Source organism: Bos mutus, chromosome 6, assembly GCF_027580195.1.
Source record: "Bos mutus isolate GX-2022 chromosome 6, NWIPB_WYAK_1.1, whole genome shotgun sequence".
Classification (NCBI taxonomy): Eukaryota; Metazoa; Chordata; class Mammalia; order Artiodactyla; family Bovidae; genus Bos; species Bos mutus.
This window is the reverse complement of record NC_091622.1, coordinates 36,824,021-36,832,865: the sequence shown is the minus strand read 5'-3', so window position 1 is coordinate 36,832,865 and position 8,845 is coordinate 36,824,021.

The following is an 8,845-nucleotide window of genomic DNA, read 5'->3' as shown; positions in this document are numbered from 1 at the left end:
CTTGAATGATGGAGATATCCAGAGCTTCCTTCCTTAGTCCTTGTTCCCTCACCTACATATGGAGTGTACTCTGCTGAGTACACTGTTTGCTGTGTACACTGGATTGCTATTCAGAATCCAAAACATTGTGAGATACCCAGATCATCATAACCTCTCTCCTTTCCAGTCCTTTCTTTTCTGTATCTTAACACTTAGATGTGTCTGATTGTAATAGAATTACCTGACCATAAAAATTGCCTTTTGAGAATTCATAGAACTTTTTTTTCTTGTCCTAATGAATCTTTGTAAGCAAAAACTTTTGATTAGATGGACGCCTTGGGAATAGTGTGATAAATATTTATTAGGTGATATAGGTAATTTTTCCTATTTATTTGTGACATTGTCATAAACTAACTCAATATATCATAGAATCATAAAATCTTAGATTTGGAAAGGATTGCTGAAATCTCTGAACTTTATTATTATTTTGAAGTTATTCATTATTATATAAGACTTCCCTGTAGCTCAAATCTTAAAAGACTCTGCCTGCAAGGCAGGAGACCAGGGCTTGATCCCTGGGTTGGGAAGTTCCTCTGGAGAAGGGAATGATAATCCACTCCAGTATTCTTGCCTGGAAAATTCCATGGACATAGAAGCCTGGCGGGCTATAGTCTATGGGGTCTCAAAGAGTCGGACATGACTGAGCAACTAACACAGTCCATGCAGTCTAGTCCATTGCTATATACAAAAATCGGTTAATCTTTTCTTTTAAGTTTGTTTGTTTGCTTTGCTTTTGACGTGTAATATGGGTGTTCACTATTCTATCTCAAGGATTCAAGTTAGTACACTTCAGTTCCTGAGTGCAGAATGGTGACTGTTCTCCACCATTGCTCAAGCATCTAGGAATCCCCTTCAGGCTTGCACCATAATTTTTAAAGGAGCACTGTGGCAAGGCCTTCACTTGGAGTGTGCAGTGGTAGCAGAGGAAAGATTAAAACTGAGTCCAGAAACTAGCACAAATGGGTAATCAGATAGTAAGGCCTGTGTACCATCAGCTACCCAGGGTCCATGGAGATGAAGTTCTTGGATAAAGACTAGGAGGTGGGGGTGAGGGCTATGATTTAACACAGTCCCTGCACACTTGTAGGCTTTCCTAGTGGCTCAGTCAGTAAAGAATCTTCCTGCAATGCAGGAGGAGACCTGGGTTTGATCCCTGGGTTGGAAAGATCCCCTGGAGAAGGAAATGGCAACCCACTCCAATGTTCTTGCCTGGGGAATCCCACGGACAGAGGAGGCTGGTGGGCTACAGTCCATGGGGTCGAAAGAGTCAGACATAACTTAGTGACTAAATCACCACAGCAAACCCTAATGATGCCCTTCATAGCCGCTCTCTTCTCTGTATCATGTAGTATCTTCTGCATGGAAGAACCCTCTTGAAATACTTTTCCTACTTCCATGTCAGAGTTCCAATCTCTTCCTGCCATTAAGCCTCCCTGGCCTCTTGCTCCAAATTCCCTTTGATCTTCCCTACCAGAAGCTCTATTTTCTGTAATTCCTCATAGTATCTATTGAAGGCTCACCTGGAAGAAACTTGATCCAAATTATTAAAAAAAGAAGAGGAACATTTTAACTTTTCCCAGAGAAAGATAATCCTTCCCCCAAGAGTGAATCAAATGACTCCTTTGAATGGAGAAAAGATAAAAAGTGAAATAAGTTATGCTTATATGGGGTGGTGGTGGTAATAAAGTTGGATATTTATACTCTCCTACACATAGAAAATTATTTAATCCTTGTTTAATGGTAGAAAGCAGTCTGTGGCTGTGACTGAGATCCTAGGTGCCAGTCAGTATCTGTTCACCCTTATTTCTCTGAAATCTGGGGGGTTTTAGCCAAGCCAGTGGTTACAGAATAAATTCTAATTTCTTCCACTTCCCTTGGAGCTAGATGTGTCCATTTGATTTAAGTTCTGGCGCGGTTAAATGTGTACAAGCTCTTGATTGTCTCCCTCAAGATAGATGTTATCCTCTTTCTCTTCCTCCCATTTCTCCCTCATGGCTGGAATTCAACCATGGTGGTGAGCCATCTGTGACAGTCTTTGGATGACAAGATCACAAGGTAGAAAAGGTCTGGCTTTAAGGAGCATGATACCAGTCCTGGACAGCCAACCCCTAGAAATTAACTTCTATTTTTTTTTAACCCACTTTACTAATGGGTTTCTATAATTTTTTTTCTGAAAGTTACATCCTAACCCAGTAGTTCTGAAAGTGTAGCCATCAGAACAGCAGTATCAGTATCATGAGAAAACGTGTTAGAAGTACAAAGTCTGGAACTCCATTCAAGATCTATTAAATCAGAAACGGGGGTGGTGGAGGTGGGAAGGTGATTCTCATGCACCTTAAGATTTAAGAAACACAATTTTCATTAATATAATCAGTAGCATTTATTAGACACTTGTTAAGTTTCAGTTGGTTTCTAAGTATGTTACATATATTCAGTTCAGTTCAGTTCAGTCACTCAGTCATGTTCAACTCTTTGCAACCCCATGAACTGAAGCATACCAGGCCTCCCTGTCCATCACCAACTCCCGGCGTCCACCCAAACCCATGTCCATCGAGTTGGTGATGCCATCCAACCATCTCATCCTCTGTCGTCCCCTTCTCCTCCGATCCTCAATCTTTCCCAGCATCAGGGTCTTTTCAAATGAGTCAGCTCTTCGCATCAGGTGGCCAAAGTACTGGAGTTTCAGCTTCAACATCAGTCCCTCCAATGAACACCCAGGACTGATCTCCTTTAGGATGGACTGTTACGTATATTATTTATATATGGACTGTTACATATATTCCTTTAGGATGAATGTTACATATATTACTTCACTCAATTCTTACAGTCAACTCCATTTCATAGGTAAGCGCACTGAGTTAGAGATCTTTAGTAACTTGCCTAAGACAATAGGACTGGTAAGTGGAGGAAAGGAGACTGGTCCAGGGTTCATGCCCTGGGTACCTCTCAGAGCTTCTTTCTTCATACAGAAAGGATACCCTGTTAAGATAAGTGAATCTATCTGGGAATCAGAAGAGGAAACTTTCAATAAGAGCATGTGTAACAACCATGACAATGTTTTACTCCTTGCTCTTCAGAGTTAATAAGATAAAACTTTACAGCTTTCATGTCATGCTCAGGTGATCAAAAAAAAAATCTGTTTGAGAACAGCAACTGCTACTAAGCAAGGAAAATCTCCTTTTATGCTGTTGCCAAAATAGGGCAATACCTTGTCCCTTTTGAGCAGTCAAGCATGCCCACATGGCAGTGTGATTCTAACAGCGCCATGAAGACCTAACTGCAGCTATTGGGTTTGGTCACTGAAATTCCACAGATTCAGCCAGTAGGGAGACTGAGCTCTGGTGGAGTCAAGTAGTTCACACGAGAGCAAGAGCAGGGTCAGCATGAGGTCCTTTCCCTGCATCCCTGGTCCCATGGGAGACCCTGAACCAGAGAGGCCAGACGACAGACAGACAGCACGGGTCCTGGGTCGTTCTGTTGATAAGCGACCAGCTCTCGCCTCTAGCCAAGGAGATTGTTATTCAGTTTCTAAGTCATGTCTCTTTTGGGACCCCAAAAGACTGTAGTCCACGGACTGTAACCCACCAGGCTCCTCTGTTCATGGGCAAGCATACTGGAGTGAGTTGCTGTCTCCCTCTCCAGGGGATCCTCCCACCCCAGGGACTGAACCTGTGTCTCCTGCTTTGGCAGGTGGGTTCTTTACCATTGAGCCACTGGGAAAGCCCAGCCAAGCAGAAAGACTTATGCTGAGGTCTGCAACTAAACCCTAAGGCAAGGCAAGTGGGGATAAATTGAAAGTCCTATACTCAACTGAAACTAGGGAGGTGGATGAGAAATGACCTTGTGGTTATCTCCTGTAAGACAGAGAAGGGGTCTGCCTAGAGCATCTCCTCAGCTGGCTGCTCATCCCTTCTTGCTCCAGGAGAAATCACAGACTAATGCTGGACTGCAGTCAGTTCTTGCCCATATGGTTTACATGGAGATGTGCAAAGTTGTCAGAGAGCTACTCCTCTAAACGCCTCTTCTAAATACTAAAGTTTGGGAGGCTTAGGAGTGTCCCGGACCATTTAAAGAAGGCTGGCCACATAAGAAAAGGGAGTTTGAATGGACTAAGAAGGGTCCTGGAGCATGAAACAGGGCTATTTCTGCGAGACAATTCATGGAAACACGTGGGCCCTCCCCAGGCAATGAGACGCTAATTGGCCTCCCAGCACATGCCACACTTCAGGGGTGGTTGGTCTGGATATTAGCATAGCCACAAGATAACTGCTTCTGAGAGATGACTTTGCCCCTCTCCCTGTGGTCACTCCAGGGCCTATCTCCTCACTTCAAGTCCCTCTTACCTCCTCCATCATGATGCCTCAACCAATATCCTCCCCAGCTGGCAGCTAGGAAAAGCCATATTTAATATGGCTGCTGCTGCTGCTAAGTCACTTCAGTCGTGTCCGACTCTGTGTGACCTTTTGGCTGCTGCTGCTGCTAAGTCACTTCAATCGTGTCTGACTCTGTGCGACCCCATAGACGGCAGCCCACCAGGCTCCGCCGTCCCTGGGATTCTCCTGGCAAGAACACTGGAAAGGGTTGCCATTTCCTTCTCCAATGTGTGAAAGTGAAAAGTGAAACTGAAGTTGCTCAGTCGTGTCCGACTCTTCACAACCCCATGGACTACAGCCTCCCAGGCTCCTCCGTCCATGGGATTTTCCAGGCAAGAGCACTGGAGTGGGTGCCATCGCCTTCTCCCATATCCCTCTTGGACCTTTCAATTTATTATTGAAACATAGAGTCTATACCCTCTTTCGTGGCTGGCCCTGTTGATTTTCTATCACCCTTTCCACTCAAAATCACTGCAGATGGTGACTTCAGCCATGAAATTAAAAGACGCTTACTCCTTGGAAGGAAAGTTATGACTAACCTAGATAGCATATTCAAAAGCAGAGACATTACTTTGCCAACAAAGGTTCGTCTAGTCAAGGCTATGGTTTTTCCTGTGGTCATGTATGGATGTGAGAGTTGGACTGTGAAGAAGGCTGAGTGCCGAAGAATTGATGCTTTTGAACAGTGGTGTTGGAGAAGACTCTTGAGAGTCCCTTGGACTGCAAGGAGATCCAACCAGTCCATTGTGAAGGAGATCAGCCCTGGGATTTCTTTGGAAGGAATGATGCTAAAGTTGCAACTCCAGTACTTTGGCCACCTCATGTGAAGAGTTGACTCATTGGAAAAGACTCTGATACTGGGAGGGATTGGGGGCAGGAGGAGAAGGGGACGACAGAGGATGAGATGGCTGGATGGCATCACTGACTCGATGGACATGAGTCTGAGTGAACTCCGGGAGTTGGTGATGGACAGGGAGGCCTGGCGTGCTGCGATTCATGGGGTCGCAAAGAGTTGGACACCACTGAGCGACTGATCTGATCTTCCACTCTTAAATAGATTTTCACATTGCAAAACTAAAGCTTCAGCTTTCCAAATGACTGCTTCTGCTGAAAGTTTCAAGAGCCTATTTCAGAACTATAAAACCAAATGTTGACTTTCTTTCCATTTGGATTCCCCTTATTAAAAAAGATAAAACAAAACAAAACCCAATCCATCTCTAGGTAAAGTGAATCTCTCTGAATGATAAAGAGAAGAAATAACAAAGATACAAAAAAAAAGCAGAAAAATACAAATACACTCTTCTGAAAAGGATAGTCTAATGTCGAGAAATGTGAATTTCACTTTAAAAAAAGAATCAACGTTGATCAAAAGGAAACCATGAAACAATCACTTTTGTTTATCCAAATACAAGTACTTGTAAATATTTTCTCCCCTATATCTTTAAAATCCTCAATGGGTTAGAAACTCATTAACTTGACTTGTTGTTCTAACAATGAAAGTTCCATACAAATTTCATTCTTTCGTATTCTGCTTTATTTCAGGAGGCTTTCCTTCCTGTATTTCATAACTCCCAGGATCCAGGAAGATAAGCCCTCCATCAATATGTGCAGAATTTGTCTTATCTCTTTTTCTAAAATTTTTTTATTGGAGTAGAATTGATTCACAACATTTTAATAGTTTTAGGTGTACAGCAAAGTGAAGCAGCTAAACATGTACATATATCCACTCTTTTTTTTAAAGATTATTTTCACATACATGCCATTACAGAATATTGAATAGAGTTCCCTGTGCTATGTCTTATCTTTTAAAAAAAATACAAATTCAACCTTTTTATTTTATTTTAGTCATGGGTCAGCAAACTGTCTCTGTAAAGGACCAGATAATGAATATTTTTGGCTTTGCAGGCCATATGGCTTCTGTCACAACTCCTTAAATCTGTCACTGTAGCAAAACTGCCATAGACAAAATGTAAACAAATATGCATGGCTGTGTTCCAATAAAACTCTCTCTATATGCAAAAACGAATGTTGGGCCAGATTTGGCCCACAGGTCAGAGTTTGCTAACTCCCATTTTAGATGACTGTATAAAGTCATAACCATAAAGAATTGATTAATTTAAAATTTTTGTTGTTGTTGTTGTTTAGTTACTAATTTGTGTCTGACTCTTTTATGACCCCATGGACTGCAGGCTCCTTTGTCCATGGGATTTTCCAGGCAAGAATACTGGAGTGGGTTACTATCTCCTTCTCTAGCATATTTCCCAACCCAGGGACTGAATCCCTGTCGCCTGCATTGGTAGGCAGATTATCACTGGGCCACCTGGGAAGCCCAATTTAAAATTTTAGCTGTTGTTAATCACTTTGGATACAAGCCAACTATCAATGAACTCACAAAACATGTGGTAAAATTTCTGGTATTTGGTAGAGCAATCTGTGAGTTATTTCTTTTTTGCAGCCACTTAATAAAATGCTTCTGATACTTCCCCAACCTGAACACATCAAGAATGCTATTTATCTTTAATAAACAATATTGAAGATAATATTTTTATTATCGTAATTATCTTTTGAAATTTCATGACAGAGATTTTCAGGCATGTCTCACCTTTTAGGAAGAAGGCAATGGCAATCCACTCCAGTACTCTTGCCTGGAAAGTCCCATGGATGGAGGAGCCTGGTAGGCTGCAGTCCACGGGGTCGTGAAGAGTTGGACATGACTGAGCAACTTCACTTTCACTTTTCACTTTCATGCATTGGAGAAGGAAATGGCAACCCACTCCAGTGTTCTTGCCTGGAGAATCCCAGGGACAGGGGAGCCTGATGGGCTTTCGTCTATGGGGTCGCACAGAGTCGGACACGACTGAAGCGACTTAGCAGCAGCAGCTCACCTCTTAGCAAGCTGAGGGAAAGCTTAATCTTGATTCTAGCTGTAGGACAGTTATAGAAAATCAACAGCATAACATAAACCATTACTTATGCCGTATAATTCTATGGTTGCAGAATGTGGGCTCAGTACTTGTAATTCCCAGGCTCTAGAGCACAGGCACAATAGTTGTGGCACACGAGCTCCACGTGGCCCACAAAAACAAAAATATTTACTATCTGGTCCTTTACAGAGAAGTTTGCTGACCCATGCTAGCAAGAAGCATGCAGGATCTTCCTAGATAAGGAATCAAACCCATGTCTCCTGCACTGATAGGTGGATTCTTTACCACTGAGTACCAGGGAAGCCCCAGTTAAAGAGCTTTTAACCCATGGAGTTATTTTAAGTCCTGATCCACCATATAAGAAGTTCAATTGGTTCTACTGGAGAAAGTCATATGGAGAAGCACCAAAGCACCATCTTAGATGGTGTAGCCTAATTAAGTCTTCAGAGAACTCCTGCACCCACTCAGTCTGAATGTCCCAAATAAGAGATCTAGTAAGGACCACACAGCTGAGCCAAGTCACCCTATAGTCACTTGAGAGAAAATAATCAGTGGGTGCTTTAAACCACTAAATTTGGATGTAGTTTGTTACATGGCAATAGATAACTGAAACAAGAACAAACAAGCACAGAGACAACCTGGGTTCGTGAAAATTAAGATAGTCATAAGAAAACAGCTAAAGTAAAATGATAACACAATACAGATTAACATGAAGTTTAAAAACTGAAAAGACTAGATATGCCCAAATCAGGTAAGAAAACAGCATGTGTCCAATACAATGAAAAACTAGCTGGTGTACGTCATCATGTTCTCTCTCTTAAGAGGATGCTTGGTCCTGTAAAACAAAATGGTAAGGACTATTTGGGAATGAAAGATATTTCCCCCTTGAGGTCACACAACAAAATTTTACAGCTACTTCCAGTAATGTCACCATGTCCTGAAGGAAAAGTCTGGTGTCATTATAATTACATTTGAACCACACCCTCTGAGTTACACTTTAAGGTGTAACAAGACATCTTTCTAATATAAAAATAAAAGTAAATTATATTGACATATCTTTCTTTGCTAGTAATAGCTGAATTGTAAACAAATAGCCTAGAGCAACGAACACGGTTAGCTTCACACTGTCTGTGACTCTTTGTGGTTCCATGAGTCTTTGTGGTTCCATATCTGGCTAAAATTTGTATGTACATCTGTTGAAATTCCCAAACACCAAGAGAAAAACAGTATAAAACCAAAAATAAACATAATTTTGGGGTAGATGAGAAAGTTGTAAGTGACGTTTTAAAAAGTGACCTTTCTAAAACTCAGGATGAATATTGATCCTCATGAGTGAACATATTTAAAACAAGTGTTTCCCTCTGTTAAAAACACAGCAAGCTTCAACAGACCCATTTCAGACTCACTTCTGGAAATCAATAGGGAATAATTCTTCTATGAAATGCTTAAAGCCTTGACAAGTCTTCAGCCTTGACAAGTCTTTAAGGGTCCATATGGTAAAGAGGAGAT